The sequence below is a fragment of the Notamacropus eugenii genome, chromosome 3, assembly GCF_028372415.1.
Source record: "Notamacropus eugenii isolate mMacEug1 chromosome 3, mMacEug1.pri_v2, whole genome shotgun sequence".
Taxonomy (NCBI): Eukaryota; Metazoa; Chordata; class Mammalia; order Diprotodontia; family Macropodidae; genus Notamacropus; species Notamacropus eugenii.
The window spans coordinates 131,166,000-131,185,820 of record NC_092874.1 but is presented as its reverse complement, the minus strand read 5'-3'; positions in this window follow the sequence as shown (position 1 = coordinate 131,185,820).

Sequence of the window (19,821 nt, the reverse complement as noted above, 5' to 3'; positions counted from 1 at the left end):
AATAAAAGTGTTGTGCATTAAAGCAAAATATGATGCTTTGGGGCACTTCATGGAACATTAAAGACCCAAGCCCATAAAATATTACCAATAGGAGAGCCGTAGAAATCATTTGTTTTATCCATCCTCATTTCTGATATAAGAAAACTGAAGCCCTGAAAGAATGGGTCTTCCCCAGACAGCAAGTGGCAGAAATGGCATGGTGACTAAATCTACTGACTATAGAGACAGTGACATTTCCACCATATGTGTCTACCTTTTACCTAAAGAAAATAAAAAGTCCCTGAAGCTTTAACTTCTAAATGGAGCTTCTTTTAATTTAGAGCTCACCACATTTCGCTTACAGCTATACTGCTGTATCATTTGTTAATACTCTTTATTACTCAATCTTCTCCCTACCTACTCATTCCCCATCTTTGTTCTGTCAAAGAAAGTCTTGTGATTTCTTATTCCTTTACTCTTATGGGCTGACGTCTTGTCCATACGTACATAAGTATAACCCATTCTTTCTCCATAATGCAATGCATTCCAAACCATATTACCTACATTCCATGCCTATTGATAGTATCATCTTATATCTCCTTGGCAGTCTAGCTTCTAACCTCACCATTCACCTGAAACTATTCTCTCCAAATTTACCAGTGAGCTCTTCCTTGCCAAATATAATGGCCTTTTCTAAGTCCTCATCCCCTTTGACCTCTTTGCAGCCTTTGACATTGCCAATCACCATCTTCAGGATACTCTCTTCTCTCTAGGTTTTCATGACACTACTCTCTACTGGTTTTCCTACCTGGCCACTATTTGTTTTCAGTCTCCTTTGAGAGATCTTCCTCCAAGTCACTCTAGCTATGTGTATGTCCCAAGGTTCTATCCTCCTCCTTTTTCTCTTATCCTTTATCACTATCTTATTTCATTATTTCATCAACACCTACAGATTCAATTATTATCTCTATATAGATAATTTTCAGATCTATTTAATCCATCTCTAACCTCTTTCCTGACCTCTATTACCACATCTCCCATTACCTACTAGAGGTCTCAAATTGATATCTGGCAGCTATCTTAAACTCAGCTTGTCCAAAATTGAAGTCATTCTATTTCTCACCAAACTCTGTCCTCTTCCAAATCCCACTATTACTCTCAAGGGTACCACCATTCTTCCAGTCACCCAGGCTCACTACCTCAATGTCATGCTCAACTCATAACTCACTACACACATAAAATCTGTTACCAGATCTTGTTCATTTTATCTTTATTACATCTCTTGCATATGTCCCATTTTCATTTATGACAGAGTTTCCACCTTTATACAAGTGCTTTTCACCTCATGACAGCAGCTCGGTGGCACAGTAGATAGAGCAGTGGGGCTTGGAATCATGAAAATTCATTTTCGTGAGTTCAGATCCAGTCTCAGACACTTGCTGTGTGACCCTGACCAAGTCACATAATCATGTTTGCCTCAGTTGTTCATCTGTAAATGAACTGGAGAAGCATATGGCACTCACAGTATCTTTGCCAAGATAAAACTTCACTTCATGCCTGGATTATTGCAATAACCTTTTTTATTCTTTTTTTGGTTGTTCACATTTCTCTCTGCACTCCAATCTATCCTCACAATTGCCAAAGTTATCTTCCTAAAGTGCAGTCTTACTGTTGCTCACCCCCTCAAAAAATTTCAGTGGCTCCCCATTACCCTGAAGACCAGCTCTAAAGTTATTTGTCTTTTAAAACCCTTTACAACCTAGTTTCTTCCTGCCATTCTAGTCTACTTAAATTTTATCTCTCCTCCATGAATCTAAAATCCAGTTACACTGATTTGGCTTTTGTTCCTTTTAAGTGGTATGCCATCTCCTGACTCCATGCTTTTTCTCTGGTCGTTCTCCATGCCTAGAATCTCTGATTCTTTAGCCTTAATTCAAATACCTACTTTTTTGGCTAGATCTTTAATTTCATTGACATAAGGCACTCTCGGTGCAGAAAACTCTGTCAGTGGAAGTGATCACCTTCTCTGAAATTTACAGTTTTGGGGACTTAGCAAGGTAGATTAGTGAGATTAAGTGACTTACCCAGGGTTACACAGATAGTATTTGTCAGAAATTGGGCTCAAAGCTAGGTATTCCTGATTCTGAGGCCAACTCTCTATCCATTGTATTTCACTATCTTTCAGACATCAACTTAAAGCAAAGCACTCACGCTACCAAAAATTCTTTTTGCTTACTCTCTCTCTCTCTCTTTTTCTCTCTGCATACACACACACACACACACACACACACACACACACATATATATGTACACACACATATGTATGTGTTGTGTGTATACATGCATATATATGTATATGCCTATATATTCTACATATTTTTCTAGATTTTTCTAGAGATGCATCTGTATGTGTGTGTGTATTTGTCTTACTCGTTAAAATGTAAGTTCCTTTCAAGGAGGGATTATTTCATTTATTTTATTCGTATCCCTAGTGCCTAGCATAATGCTTGGAACATAAAATAAATGCTTGTCCATTGACTGATTGATTGAACAACGATTTAAAGAAAAGTATCACTAAACAAAAATGCCATATGTCTGAAATTGGTCACTGTTCTAATGGTCAAATATCTAATTTGTATTGTACATTTCATAAAATACTCTGTGTAAGGCACATAGTAATTTCCTTGAAATTTATAATACTAACTAAAGCAGCAGAAATGGTGGGGGAAATGAAGCAGATAACCAACCCTTCCCCCAGTTTTCTGCCAATTCTAAGTTTTCATGAGTATAAGATAGAGCTTGAGTATTTTATCATGAAACAAAACTAGTTTTTTCCCCTTGTTCCAGTAACACTCAAATTGTTGACTGAGTGGCATATAAGACCCATCTGTTGGATCAAACATTTGTGTAGTAGATGTGGGTGGATTAGATAAAGTAGAAATTAAGTGTTGGAGACATATACTAAGGAGCGCTTTGCAAAGCTGTTCCTAGCAAAATGATGATCTTCAAAAACAATGTATAGTAGCATTGTTTTCTAAATAGGCATGGTGTATTACTTGTAAAACAAGCAGAGAGACTAAAGCAGCTTAACTCAAATAATAATAGGTGGGAAAGAATTTAAAGGAAGCTTTTTCACAGTTATGTGAAGGCTTGTCATAGTCTCTCTGTCAGACTGTATGTATAATCAAAGTTTGTCATACCTCTCTTTGTTTCTCTGGGACCTAGTATAATGCCTTACATATGAGATATTTAATAAATATTTGATGAATTTGACATGGTTACAAAATTTCTTTTCTTTCCATGTCAGCAGCATGTGCAATTATTCAATTTTCTGTTAGGTTGAGTGTGTGTGTGTATGTGCACACACATGCGCATGTGCATGTGTTTGTGTGAATTTATAAATTGAATTATGTGTATATGTGTGTATGGTTTGTGTATGTGTGTGTATCATCATACACACACAAAGCAAAAAAGAGTATAAAAGGTAATCTCACAAAGGATGCTGGAAGTAAGGGGTGGGAAAAAGACCATGAAAGAGTTTGCTCTAGTTGAGTCTGAAGGGAAAGTAGAGAATTCAAGACATTTGTATGAGGAGTAAGAGCATTCTGTGTATGAGGGAGAGAAAGTCAGTGAGAAAACATGGAATCAGGAGATGTATAGTGTTGTGTTTGGAACTGCCAATCGGACAATATAATTGGTTAGAGTATGTAAAAGAGAAGAAGGGGTCAGGTTGTGAAGGGTTAAATTCCAAACAGACAGTTTTATATTTAATTCTGGAGGTCATAATGAGCTGCTTGAAATCACTGAGTAGGAGGATGATTAAAACATCACTTTAGGAAAATGATTTTGGCAAAAGGATGGAAGATGGTTTGGAGTGAGTAAAAACTTGAGGAAGGCTATCACAATAGTCCAGAAGAAGATGATGAGGACCTCTTCCAGGGAGGTGGCCTTGTAAGCAGAGAGAAAAGGTCCATGAGAGATGCTGTGAAGGCAGAACAAACAAAATTTGAAAACAGCTTGAATATGTGAAGTCAGTGGGAGTGAGGAGTCAAAGATGATACTGAGGCAGTTAGACTTAGTCACTAGGAGAGTGGGGATACTCTGCACAATAAAAAGAAAGTTCAGAAGAGGAAAGAGGTTGAGAATAGAAATAATGAGATCAATATTGAGTTGAAGATACCTATGGGGGGGGGCATCCAATTTAAAATGTCTAAAAGGCAAATGGGTATATGAGACTGGAACCCAGAAAATAAGTTAGGATTCGATTTATAGAACTGGGATTTTAAAATATTCAAGACCCTAGAAGATAATGACAGATCAACAAGTAAAATAATATAGAGGGAAAAGAGAAGAGGGCCCATGACATGGGCTACACCCATAGTTATTGGGAGTGATCTGCATGAAGATCCATCAAAGAAGACTGAGAAGGAGCAGTCAGATGGGTGCTAGGAGAACCAAGAGAAAGAAGTACCACCAAAACCTAGAGAGGAAAGAGTATCCAGAAGAAAAGGCTGACAGTGCCCAAAGCATCTAGGTCAAGCAGGATCCCTATTAGTCTTTTTAGCCACAAAGTTCATATATCTACTTTCTTTGGCATTGGTAATACTTCTCCCCACTAACACCACCATCACCACTTTTACTGCTTCAACAGTGAAATGTACCAAGTCATCCCTCTTCCGCCAACAAACGCACTGACAGTCATATACACACAAACATGTGCTCAATAAGGGAGAGCTTCCACACTTGACAATTTCACAGAGGACTGAGTAGGAGGCACATTTTTATTTGGGTTGAGTTAGGTAGGTGGGAATAATTTTTGAAGCTTAGATTTAATTCAGAAATGCTAGCTTTCTAGCATTTCTGTGATTGTTTTTTTAAATTTTTAATGTGTTAATAACAAGGTTTTGTGTAGGAGGCTTCCAAGAACCAGGGTAAGTAAGGCCTCTAGCACATAAATGATTCTTAAGTTAAAACAAGAAAAAAATAAGGTTAGAATACTTTGATGAAATCCTGTTTAGAGTGCTCAACTTGAATAAGCTCATTAAAAATCCTTGTAGATCACCTTTCCAGCTAAAGCAATGCTTGTTGTTGTTATCTTGGTTGTATTTGAGGAAATGAGTTCAAAGCCATTTTGAAGTTTCTAAAGGAAAAGGAGCTAAGTTGGTCATGAAGCAAGAACAGTGTATGACTGCAGCCAGTTTGAGCCCTGAAGGGATGAAAATTCTAGAGGAAAGCCTCCAGCTCATTGGGTAGATGCTTCTGGGAACGTTTATGGGAAGATATAACATAGGAAGTAAAGGTATGGATATATCGTGATTCTCACCATTAGAAAAAATATTTGCATCAGAAAATTACAGATCTCATAAGCATAATGGAGGAATTTTAATATTTCATTTCTGTAGATATTTCCCTTATTTTTCTCACTAGTAAGGCATGATGTCGTTCCCATTTCTGCATTGCAGAATTTTTTATGTAGAATGGAAGCAAAAAAGAGAGCCATTGCCAACTGTTAAATTTGTAGTTTGTTTAATTTGTACAATTGAAACAGATGAACTTCTTTTAATTGCTTCAAAAAAAAAAGTTGATTCTAGGGATAGATTGAATGCAAAATGTTTAAATTTGCCACATAAACACAGCATGATAATGTAAACATACGATCAAATGAAAGCAGTATTGTTGTCCACCAAGCAAAGATTAACATTAAATATGTGAAAATCAAAGTTGGACTAATTAAAAAATAGCAGGTGCTCTAGAGAATTCAAACTGTTAAAATTAGAAGCAACTGGGATCATCTAATTCAAGGATTCTTAACCTTTTGGGTATGATGGACCCCTGCTCAGAATAAATGCATAAAGTAAAATACATGAGATTTCAAAGGAAATCAGTTATATTGGTTATCAATATATTGTATCAATATCAACATATAATCAGTATATATCATATAAATAGTATAAATATATCAAATATAATATAATAACAGTTATCAAAATATTTTAAAACACAAATTAAGAACCCCTCATTCTGCCCCTCCCCATTTTACATATTGGCAAGCTGAGGCTCTGAGAGATGAAGAAATGCAATTAATAAATGTCAGAGTTGAGACTTAAACCTTCAAATCTTCTGGCACCTGTACTTCTTCAGCTATCTTATTTCATGGAAAATATGAACTGAATCAGAACTCTCTACCCCAACCCCAACTCCTTATGGGAATTAAGAACTATATCTTTTTTATCTGTAAAATTATTTTTAATTCTCAGCTTTACTAAAGAAAGTAGTGCAAATGAGTATTTGTAATATAATCTTCAGTGCTAAGCAGACACAATTTTGTATAAACTCTTTGAGAGCAGGGATTTTTTTCTCCATGTACCTGGTACCTGCTATAGTATTAGACATACTGGCACTCAGCTAGTCAGAAGTGGAAAGAAGGAAACTTAGGGATATTGTGGAGGCAAAAATGCCAAGATCTGAAAACAGCATGGGTATATGATGTGGGGTGGGTGCAAGTGAGCAGTTGAGGATAACACTGAGGTAAGAGGTCTGGATCCCTCCCAGGGGTCTGCTTCTTCTTCTAAACCTGGTTCCCAATTTGATCTCCCTCAAATTTGAATTTATAAAACTTAGTCAGTTAAAACCCTTCAAAGGCATGTCCACTTTTTGCCTGTCCAATGAGGTTAATAATAATGATAATAATAATAACTTTTTATATTTTGCCTACTATGTGCCAGGCACTATGCTAAGCACTTTACAAATGTTATCTCATTTGATCCTCATGACAACCCTGGGAGTTAGGTACTATTATGATGCCCATTTTGTAGATGGGGAAACTGAAGTAAAAAGAGGCTAAGTGACTTACTCAGGGTTACACAGGCAGTGCTTGAGGCCAGATTTGAACTGAGGTCATGGCACCAAATATGTTATTTTGTTTTCAGCCCAGCAGAGAAAAATTGAGAGGGTAGCTTTAGAGAAAAGAAAATTCTCATCTAATTTGAATTGATAACGAAGGAATCCTCCTGGGTTAACAGAGGAAAACAGATTTCAAATTCAATTCATCTTCGGTGAAGATGAGATCATTAAGTTATTATAAAAGACGTTAATCTTGCACATTAATCCCAGCTAGATTTACCTATTTATTTTCTGACCTGTGCTCCTGCTTTCTTCTAATCTACTCTTTTCCCATCATCGTCTCTCCTCAAAGAAGAATATGGAATGATGTTTCACTCAGGGAGCAAATGAGGCTTATAAAAATCTCCAAACAATCTATCATTCTTTTGGAAAATGAAAATTACCCACAGAAGTCTACTCTGAAGTAAGTTCTATAAAAAGTAACTTCTCTAAGGGAGCCCCTAGACATCATGTAGTCCTGAATTTTGGTTATTACCATAAAGAAAAAAATTACATATAGATATATGTGTATATGTATACCTACACATACATATGATATGTATACACATACATATTTCAATCATAATAGACAATAGTGAACCAGAAAAAAGATATTAGATTTAGAGATAATATATTAGTTAATAATGGCTCATTATTAAATGGAGAGTTAGAGAAGTATAACATTGTAGACAGAGAGCTGCTCTTAAAGTCAGGAACACTCGGATTCAGGTCCTGCCTCAGATACATACTATCTATGTAATTCTGGGCAAATCATTTAATCTCTCAGCATCCTAGGCAATTTATAAGCTGCAGAGAAGGTGCTGACTTGTACTGATAGAGTTTCCTCACTTGGGTATTCTCTCTACATTGAAATCATAAGTCTAGTCCTTATGCCTAATACCTACCTCATAACAATGTTGCTTTTTTATCCCCATTTACACAAGTGGAAGTCTTGGCCATACTCAGATAGCTACTAAATGTCTCTAGCAGGTTTTGAACCCTGTTTTTGTGACTCTAGATTCAGTTCTGTGGATGAGTCAGGATCCAAAAAAGATACTGACAAGCAGGATGGGCAACCTGAAACCTAGAAGCCACATGTGGCTTTCTAGGTCCTTGGATATAGACTTTTGACTGAGTCTAAGTTTTATAGAACAAATCCTTTTATTAAGAGGAATTGTTCTGTGAAGTTTGGTTTCACTGAAAGGGCTGCACTTGAGGACCTAGAGAGCCATATATGGCCTCGAGGCCACAGGTTCCTCACCCCTGTTAGAATATGGGGAAAACTGAAGGTTCTATTTCCTAGGAAAAAGTTTCAAAATCTCACATGTTGGTTCAAAATATGCACTTTATGAATACAAAGTAGTAGGCAGTATTTGTCCTGTGAAAGATCTAGGTGTTTTTGTGGACAAAAACTCACTGTGAATCAACGCTATGATAGGCAGTCCAAAAAATCTAATCTGATCTTCTGCTTCTTTAAAAGAGAAGTAAAGTACAGATCTAAGAAAGTGATAGCGCCATTCTGTTCTGCCCTATTCAGACCACATTTCTCAATCCTTAATTTTAGTGCTTTCTGTTGATGATTTCATGTTTATTCTGTATATGACTTTTTAATTATCATTTGCCTGTTGTCTCCCCCAGTGAATTATGACTGTTTTTTGCCTTCTTTGTATCCACAAGCACTTAGCACAGCACCTGCCACATAGAAATTGTTTAATAAATATTTGTTGACTTACTACCCTCTAGTATTACATTCAATCAAATTATAACATGAATAAGCCAGAATAGAGGTGTCAAACATACACCTCCCTGGGACTCCACAATACTCTCAAGTAGATCTCTAAGCATATGAAAATGTAATTTGGAAATATCTAACAAAATACATAAAATTACAATAAAACATAGATAATGTTAATATATGGTTTCCTAACTCGAGGTGGCCCACATGGATCCTTATACAATTTAGTGGCACCTGTTTCTATCTGAGTTTGACATCACTTAGCTGAAGGAAGGGATCCAGGATGGTGAGAGGCCTAGAGAACATGATAGATGAAGATTTGATGAAAGAATTAACAATGTTTATCCTTTTGAAAAGAAGGATATTTAATGGTCTGATAGAGAAGGACAAAGTGGACTTAATATTTGTCTTCAACTATTAAAAGGACCATTATGGGGAGTTAGGGTTACATTGCTCTGTCCTGCTTGATCACTGGAAAAAGAACCGAGTGATGAGTAGAAGTCACAAAGAGGGAAACTGAGACTTGATGTTAGGAAAAAGCAGCCTAATGCTCGGTACTATTCAAAATTGGGATGGGTTGTCTTTGAGAAGTAGGGCTTTCTTCTCATTGGAAATCTTCAAGCAAAAGACAAATGTCATATATGTTATGAAGGGGTTTCTCTTCAGAGATGGGCTGGACTAGATAATCTCAGAGATTTCTTCCAACTCTGTATTCCATTGACTCAGTGACATTAGATGGAAACAGATTCATTTTTAAATTTGACATAATGTTTTCAGTGCTGTATAGGAAAGAGCAGTGCAAGCATGCACAAAAGACAATGTGAAAATAAGCACAGTCATGTCATGCTGTGCAGCTAGGTGGAGGGTGAGCTAATAGAATCAGAAAAATCTTATTTCTCTAAGCCTAGAAACACACTTCCTCCTAGAAACACTCCTCCTCTTCCTCCTTCCTTTTCTCCTCCCCTCCTCCTTCTTCCTCTTTTCCTCCCTCTCCTCTTTCTCCTCCTCCTTTTCCTTCTCCTACTTCTCCTCCCTCATTTTCTCCTTCTCTTCCTCTTTCTTCTCTTCTCCCTTCTCACCCCAATCCTAGACAAGACCTATATGATAAATATTAAAACAATCCAAAAATCCTTTGTAAGCATTTGCCAGCATTTGGAACTCCTAATGTTCCTTTTTAATTAGGGAAAACAGTTACAATTCATTTTCCCTTTTAACTTCTGCACTGCCAATTACTGTAATGATTCCAGGAGTCTTTGTGTTTGACACTCTACCTTAAGACGTCAGGTTCTTTGCATAGGAATGCATTTTACTTAGTCAGCAGAATAACCTCTGCCTCAGTTTTGTGACTTTTTATTTTATTTTTTTGTTTTAAAAACTCAATGAAAACAAAGTAGTGACCTTTATTAGCAGAAGTGTTCAAGCAAAGGGTGGACGACAATTTCTCTAGAGTGTGGCAGAATAAATTTTTACTTTGGGCCAGAAATCATACTAGATAAAACCTATGATCCCTTCCTTAGATCTAGAAATCATCCAGTCCCTCAGATATCATCTAGTAGTGTTTATTTTCATGATAGGGTAACAAAAACACTAGAAAAGAGAAATAGGTGGCTGGTTGGTGTAGTGGGGAGTGTTCTAGGCCTGGAATCGGAAGGACCTGAATTCAAATAGATCCTCAGACACTTATTAATTGTGTCACCCTTGACAAATGCCTGCCTCAATTTCTTCATCTATAAATTAGGCATAATAATACCACCTACCTCCCAGAATTATTGTGGGAATTAAATGGAATATTATAAAGCACTTAGTCACAGTGCCTGGCCCATAGTAAGCATTGTACAAATGATAATTATTACCATTTGTGTTGTTAAAGGTCATCCAGCAAATTGTGGCACAGTCATGACTGAAACTCAGGTCTCCCTTCTCTCAGTTTGGTTCTCTTTGCACGACACCAATGGGGAATATCAGTTTCCAATTGACGAGCCTTTACAGCCAAAATAAATTTAGAAGAAGCCTTCAGAGATGTTCTCTCAGCAGCATCAGACCCTTCTGAACAACAATCATTGATATGATTAATCATATCAATCAGCCTCATTGATATGATACGAACCATATCAATAGGCTGAAATAAATAAGGTTAGTTGAGATGCTTCTCTTCCTAGAAGGAAGATAAAGCTTGTAAGAGATCCTTTGCCTATTTAGAGAAACTATGTTCCATGTTGTTTAAAAAAAAATCTTAGCTGTCTGAACACTAAAAAATCAGTCCTGTTGAGGACCTAATTAGAGGACACAGGAAGAATAAGGTAAAACAACCAGATGCAGGAATGGGACAGGATAGAGTTGACTTGTCATACAGAAAGTAATCCCTGACCTACTTCTTAATACTGAGATGAAACATGAGATTTCCTAGTCAGATAAGAACTAGATAGGAGGAATAAGCAGGGTGTTCTTTGCCTGCAGTCGTGAATGGGTGGATCCTAAAGTAGTAGCAAACTCCCCCTCAAAAGAGAAAAAAAAATGTATAATTATATACAAAGAGGGTGCCACCCTACAGTCAGCACAGAAAGCCCTTTAAGAATCATTTTTCAGTTTGTCTTCTTTTTCTGGTGTGGTGAATCACAGAATCAGAGAATTAGAGGATCAGAAGAAGCCTTAAACCCAAATCCCTCTGGATCTCATGGGTTGGGCAATAGCTCTCTGTCCAAGCATCACCTAATGGTTATTTTTTGGGCCCTCCTAGCTCTGATTGAATGTAAATAGTAATTTTTTTCTCTTTTGGCCAACAAACCTGAGAGTCCCCCACCCCATTTGATTTTTTTTAATTAAGGGAACCCTCCCTTGACTCGCTCCTTAAAGAGGCCTATTCACTAAATGGGCATTAGCTTACTCAAAGTGAGAATTTTAAAAGACCTAAATTTAAAAGATCCAAAGTCTCCCAGTGCATCCTGGGCCATCTCCAATCCCGCTAATCTGGCCACTGGACTCAGATGGTTCTGGAGGAGAAAATGAGGCTGCTGGCTTTGCACAGCCCCTCCTCATTCAAATCAAAATCAATTGTAAATTATGTCATCATCTCCCTGATGTCGTGGTCCTTTTCGAGAACAAGGGACAAACCATGCCCACAATTAGCCATATGACCCAACCCCTGAATAAAAAGAATTTTCACTATAATTTACCAGACAAGTGGACATCCAGCCTCTTTGAAGAGTTCTAAGGAGGAAGAACCCAAAACCTCATTCCAGTTGCTCTTTCTTTTCTATCTTCAAATATGCTCAGTGTTTTCCTATCTTTGAAAAAAGAGTCCGTCCCTTGACTCTTCTCTTGTCTCCTCACCATCACTCTACATTTACTCCTCTCACCGTCAAACTTCTTGAATGATTGGCTTAAGTTTGTTCTCTGCTGATCTTTCTTTAGTTTCTGGCAAGCAGAGCTTCTTTCCTTCTCTATGGAAACTACACTTTCCCAAGGACTTCCTTAAAACAATCTAGTGGCTATTTTTTAGTCCATGTTATTTGTGATTTTTCTGGAGCAAAGTATACTTTCGACCATCCCCCTCATTCTGGAAAGAGTTTCTTCACTTAGCTTCTGTGGACCATATAACCGTCTTTTGTCATGGACTCATTTTGGAGTCTGGCGAAGGCTATGCGTTCTTGTCTATGAATAATGTTTTTAAATAATTAAAGTAAATGCTACATTTCCATTAAAAGTTAGTGAAAATAAAGATATTCTTATTGCCATCCATGTTTATACACCCCTCCCCCCTAAAATTCCTTGATAGATTTCAAATTAAATAATACTGTTCTGTACTATCTTGAGATTTTTTCCTACCTTTGACTGATTCTTCAGTTTCCTTTCCTTGCTTTTTCCCCTCTCCTCTTACTACTCACTTCTGACTTGGCAGAGTTCTTCAAAGTTTTCTTCTTGTAGTTACTCATTTATTACTAAACTCTCTCCCTTGGAATTCTCATCTATTCCCAGGGCTTCATTTTGGTGTTTTCAAATAGCAAATATTTCACCTTCATGCCATATCATGCCTTCTTCCAAACTTCCTTTTTGTTGTCTGTTTTGTCTCTGTTAATCTGGACTTCATACTACAGAGACATCTTAGAATTCACCTGGTCTCTCACTGCATCTGCCACATTTAATCAGTGACAAAATCTGCCATTTTATTTCATTTAGAATATTTCTTCCATTATATGTCTTCCTATTCACTATACTATACTGTCCTGTTTCATAACCCTACCTTCTTAGGTAGAACAACACTTAGAACATTTCAGTAGCCTCTTTTTTGAGTTCCCTAGTTTCTGCCTCTTCCTTTTCCATCCCATCCAACTGCAAAACTAATCTTTCTAAAACATCACCTTGGTCATAAAACTCCCTGAGCATGCATTGGACCTTACCTCCTCTATGGATATGGCAGGGCTATTTCTCTTGTTCCAAATGCCTGCTCTTTCATCAAAATCTTACCCATTCTTCATGATCTAGAAATTCCTACCCTACTTAAATATATATCAGGAATATTATCTTTCCTTTCTTGTAAATCCTACAGATTTAGAATCTATGCTATTTTATGAACCTTATATAATATTGCCTCATAGTATAATTATCCATTCAAATATACATGTCTTGACCTTCCAACAAGAAAATGCCCTTCTGAAAGGAACTTTGGAGGTCATTTAGCTTAATTTCCTCATTTATACATTTAGACCCAGAAAAGTAAAATGACTTGCCAAGAGTCACATAATTTTTAAGTAGGAGACTTGTGTTTGAATGAGGTCTTTTGTATCTTAATCCAGAATTCTTTCCCTTAAGGTTTTGTCCCAATGAGTGTGGTCAGTGAATCTGGTGAAGTGGTCACACTATATGAATTTATACTAGATGTTTCCATTGGATTAGAACCTCTTACCATATTTTACATAATTATAATTTTGAATAATGACCACTTCATGGGATTCATTATTTGTACTTTGGGGATATAGCTGTACTTCATGCTGCCTCTATCTGACTGCTATTTACTTAGGGGGAATTCTTCCCCCCTTTCTACCTCCCACTACTACCTAGTATAAAGTACTGTACATGTCATGATTTCAATAGCCATTTTTGATCATTATGTTGCTTAGTGATATAGTCAGAACCTGTACAGTAAAGGAACTTAAATTGGCTTATATGGGAAATTAATTATGACCTTGCTTTCTAGTGCCATGTCTATACCCTGGCTGGAAGAAATTACAAAGTAGTCTCCATTCCATTTGAAATGATAGCATCTTATAAGTGGGTGGGATGTTAGAGATTACTTAGTTAACTCCAGTTTTCCATAAGGATGAGGAAACTGAGGCTGGAAAACTTAAAGTACTTATCCAGACTGGCTAGTGGCAAAATAAAACTAGAACTTAGATTTTGGGACTTTCCCCTTGCCATTCTCTCAAATAAGAGAACCTAGATAAAGCATTTGGAAAAATGTAAAAGTGCGATATAAATACTAGCTGTTATTATTACTGTGGCATCTCATTTTGACATCTATTAGTTATTTCATGTTGGTTCAGATCTCACACTCTCTCCTCTTTCAAGCCCTGACTTTTAATATTCCTGGGCGTCCTCTTGTGGATTCAACTTGACATCATTTGATGCATGAGACACTTCAATTTGCAGCACAGGTAGGTAATTTGGATTGATAAATTAATAATGCAATGAATTCATTCACTTCAGCTAATCCAGTCAAATGGATTAAAAGAAAGTAATGTATGGGTGTTGAGTATGGAGTGGGGGCAGGATGAAGAAAGAGTAGGCATTAGGACTTTGAAAAGAACATAGAACTACAGGAAAATAAAACTATACCCCATCCATTTAGAAAGTTTAGCTGTGTAAATCTTCATGCTCAATTAATTTTTTTTTCTCGATTGGGATAGTTGTTTTATTGGGGTAGGGGTTACGGGGTAGGAGATTGTCTTATAATCCATAATGATTATTTCAGTGAGAAATAAGAAGCAATTAAAACATTCAATGGAAAATTTTAAGAGAAGGATGGTGGTGTTAATCATTTCCATTTTGGTTCCCTAGAGAAACTATGATAAAACTGGGGTAAAGATCTGGAATGTGCAATTGACAGAGACATATGGGGAGCATGTTTTCATAATATAAATAAGCTCGCTATCCTCTCTGGGATGCACACAATCCCATTTAAATTACCTCATATAACATATGCTGACCTTATGGATCAACAGTCTAGTATTCCAGGCATATTTATTTCCCAAAACTAACCTTGTAGTTTTGGGGTCACTCACTTATTGATTGCTTTTTGTCATGGCTCCTATTGATCATTTTCTGGTCATAAGTTCAGGTAGCTCTTTCAGAGCATTTTAAGTTTCCTTGCCAGTACCCCTGCTCTTGTTTCTTAAATGAGTCATGTTGTAATTTTCCAGCTGGCTCTCCTAACAGGAAGCGTAAACGTATTCATTCAACTGAGATGGATTTTGTGTTCAGTGCCTTTCTAAACTATCAGTAAAAATAATTTCAAACGTGTTCATTGTTGAACAAGCACGGAGGGGATCGATATAAAGGGGACCATATAGAAAACAATTGTTCTCAAACAACCTTCATTTCCTTGAAAGACTCCCCGTACCCTTGAATCATTTCCCAGGATCCCACAGTGATCCCATCTGCCATATTCACTGGTGGTGAGCATACCTGGGTAAATAGATGTCGTACACCTAAATGAGTGACCTTTTTCAACTTACAAAATTTCATATTGTGTTTGCATGTTTATAGCACCAATTTAAAGCCAGAGAAAGTGGTTTCAATTACTCTGTCTCTTAATATATTGTGACCTTGGAAAAGTCACTTATTTCTAGGTCTCAGTTTCCTCATCTGTAAAGGGAATAAACTAGATTTCCTCTAGGGTCCCCTAACTCTCTAAATATATGATCCCATAATCTTATGTAAATGTCTTTTTTTTATTTAAATATGAATTACAGGGAATTTCTTAATCTAGGTTCCTTGACATTATGTTGTTTAGTTGACAGTTGACATTATGTTGACAACTGAGGGACAATCTCAACCACCGAAAAATAACCTCCCTAAAAACCTCCCTAAAATCTCTTGTATCTAACTCTTAGCTCTATTTACATCACAACTACCCTCCTTAAGACCCTCATCTTAAATCTAGACTAGTGCAACAACCTCCTAGTTGATCTTCCTGTGTCTAGTTTCTCCCTTTTCCTATCAATCCTTTATTTAGTCACCAAATTGGTATCTCTATAATAAAGCTTTGATCATGTCAACTGCTCTACTTAAGAAGCAACTCCATGTTACCTTTAAGATAAAATTCAGACACCTCTGTTTGACATTTACAGCTGTCCATAGACTGGCTCTCATTGGCTAGGGCATAGTAGGGAATTGACTAATCTGATTCTTAGTTTTAGTAGTCCCAGACTTGTTCTGGAGTCCTTGACTTCTACCCTCAGTCTAGAATAGGAGTTCGAAACCCTTTTTTGTGTGTGTCATGGACCCCTTTGACAGTCTGGTGAAGCCTATGGACCCCTGCTCAGAATAGTGTTTTTTAAATAATTGAAGGAAATTCTAAGTTTCAATTAGAAGTCAATGTAAATAAAGATATATTTTTTCCATCTAAGTTTATGGACCCTTTGAAATCTCTGCATGGACCCCAGCTTAAGAATTTCTGATCTAGAATGCATAAGATTTTTAAAATCAGCCTTAGAACCCCAACAAATATTTAACCTTTAAGCTTTACTTTGATCTAGAACTTCTGGAAATAGAGTAAAGTTATGTTCTCCTGAATATCTGAGCCTCTAGCAAGAATAACTATGTAGTGCAACATCAGGAATACCCTTTATTGTTCAAGTAAGTAAATATTCTTTTCCTATACTTCTCTGAAAGGAACTAGTAATTCCAGGATAGATCTGCCTTCATCAGTGATCAAAATCTCAATCTGTTTAATTTTTCTTCCACTTTTAAGATTCACACACTCTAATATGTATTAGTAATCCTTGAGTGTAAATAAAAGAATCCAACATTCCCTTCTAATATCCATGAGTATTTCTTCAAGCTTGAACAAAATGAACCATGCATGGTGGAGAGCATAGAGTGAGGCAAATTAGCCCATGGTTGGGTTCACAATCTAAATTACCTAGGTTGATATGAATGATTATAAAAGTATAGGAGAATATAGTTAGAAGTTACTACTAAGTGCATGAGTATAATTTCCATTTTGATATTTTGGGGTTTTATGCTTAAGCCATAAGAATGTATTGGAAGCATGAAAAGGATATGGCTTGTTGATAGGATATGGGTCCAGTGAACAGACCTCTGTGGGATAGTAATTACCAAGCACAAATCCAACCTGTTTGAACATAGACCCCTATGTAAAACAGTATGTGTTATCAATACCAATTTAGTCCTGCTTCCTGCACTATTCAGCCCAGTGAAAGTCGAAGTTCTTTCCAGCTGTCTGAGAACCATCCCTAACTATTCATTCAGAACACATTCACAGGAAAATCCCCCAGGTTTCATTTCTGACTGCTGGCAGCATTTTAAGGTTGAGCCTTTAACAGCCAAATGGCTCAGTTCAGCAATAGCTCAATCTCTATTTCTTAGGTTCCCTCTCATAGTCCTTTCTTAGAGAAAATGCCCAAGGCTGCCCTCCTTGATTTTCATGAAAGCTTTCCCTACAAAATGTTGATGCGATTGGCCTCCCAAATAGTCTTCTCTATGAGGGCTTCTAGACTATATTTGCAAAAATCAAAGAAAAACAATGCAAAGATCATCTACAAGAATGGATAATTACTACAAAATGATAACATGATTGTGTACTTCATGAGAACCCCATGGTTTGTATTTTAGGATAAAACTGAGATCAGTTGTCCTAATTTACTAAATAGTAGCCTTTATCCCCTTCTTTTTCCTCCCATGAATATCAAAATTCTAATCAACACTTATTATTTTTTCTTTGTTCCCCTAAATGCACAAAAAAATTTCTATTCACACTTATCATGCACCAGAACCTTTGTTCATAATTAAAGTTGTAAGATAGGGCATAATTAGGAAAATTACCATAAATTGAACCTGTATCAGGAATTGTCAGCCTCAAAGAAAGCACATCCTGTCATATTTAAACAATTAAATCCCCTTTCTTGCTTTCTTTCCATCTGTACAACTGTTGCACATGTTGTAGACAAACTGTCAAATAGCCAAAGTAATATTATCAGTGATTTGCTGTGTTTTATTGTTAAGATTTTCACTGCTTAGCACCAACATTAGAATCAGTTTTTTTCTATAGTTTCCTGACTTTGAAAGGTTTCCTCCCCTCCTCCTTCTTCTTATTTCCTACTAGAGTAGAATGTTAAATAGCCCTTATAAATCTTTGCCAAAGGCACATTCATAGCTCTGCCTGAATGGTCTTTTACATCCATTTAAACTAAAACTACTGTTACTTTTCAAGTCTCTTCAAAATGTCTTTTGTGTCAGATCTCTAGCATGGTGAGATAATACTTTGTTTTGATATTAAAGGGTAAACAGCCACTTCCTTTTCTAAATAGTCCCCAGAATTGTCCATAGAATAACTTCCTGATTTTCTGAGGAAGCCAATTTTGCTTTGAATCATGTTATTAGCATACATGAATATTAAGGATCTGAGATTTTATCAGTATAGAAATTCATTCCACCAGTGTAGATGCTGACATGCCTGTAATTTAATAGGTATATTTTAGGAAGTTGTCTGAAACTCAGACTTTAAGTGACTTATTCAAGATCATACAAATATTATATGTCAGAAATGGCATTTGATCTCAGGTTTTCTTGATTCTAATTCCAACCCTCTATCTACTAAGTCACGTATACTCAGATATGTATATGGTTGTACTTATGAATCAATCAGCATTCATTAAGTGCCTACTCTTTATATATATTCATATCCTATAATCTTCTGAAAGCTGAACTCGTAGAATATTTTCAGAGCAATAAAATTAATATAAATGCTACCAAAACATCATTCCGACATCTAATCAATATCTCATTCTAAAAGTTTGTATCAAGTTAATTATTTTTTACTGATGAGAATTCAAAGCTTTAGTTGTTTAAAGGAACTGACACATACATGACACTCTCAGGTGCATCTCGGCCCAAAGTATTCTGTATCTGGAGACAGAAGGGTAGCTAGAAAGTCTCAGCCATAGGAAAATGCTACATGAATTAAAAGTCTATCATATCCTGTATTTCAAAATAATATAACCAAAGAAAGAGACACCAAGAATACTAATCTCCTAAAGTGTCACAATTTTTTTTAAATTTTGACCTGAGGCAACCATATAATATTCTTTTTGATCTAGTTCAAGATCAGTAAGAACAGTTTATTCATGTGGTTTTAAGTGACAAGGGATTCCATCTGCTAATGACTTACAGGTTTTTTCAGGTGAATAGCTTTCTCACCAGAAAGTGCCTTTGGGACAGGAAAAAAAAAGGAAAGGACTAAGTGAATCACAGATGAGACAACCTTTCTCTGGCAACATTTCATCTGTAATGCCAGTCACTCCACTTCCAATATAAAAATGAGAAATAACCACTTTGAGAGGTAGTAAAATGTCCATCTTCACAAAGACCATTTTCCAGAGGGCACAAGGACTGCCTCAAGGACAGGAAGGGAGCTGGGTGGTGTTGGTGTTAATCTCCTCCAGAGCAGTGTGTGTGGTCATGCCATGCCAAGCTTTATCACCTTCATTCCATTAAGCTTTACAATCTTGGGGCAAGGAATTGTTTTTGCCCTATTTACAAATTCCATGCTCCAAAGACCTGTGATCAATTTTGTGGCAACAATTACAAACTTTTGTAAAAGCTAATGGAAAGATTTATACATATATAATTGTTCATGACAGGAAAATCAACCCAAGAAAAGAAGTTAAAAACTCTCCATCCTTCACCTCACTTGATAAACAGAGTGATGAAAATATATAGACTTTCACCTTAATACTGATTCTTCCCTGGGACCTAATGTTGATACAAGACATATTTGGAGAGTGTGATTCTATACTCCTTATGTGAATGTCTTTAAGTTTAATAATACTTGTATTTAAGTTTTATTAGAGAACTAGTAATATTCTGTCTTATTTCTTATTGATTTTAGTCCTGCAGGTGAATGAAAATTTCTTGAGAAATCTTCCCCTGACCTATATATTATCAGGATAGTTGTGTTCTATTCCAAATGAACTTTTTAGCCTAAT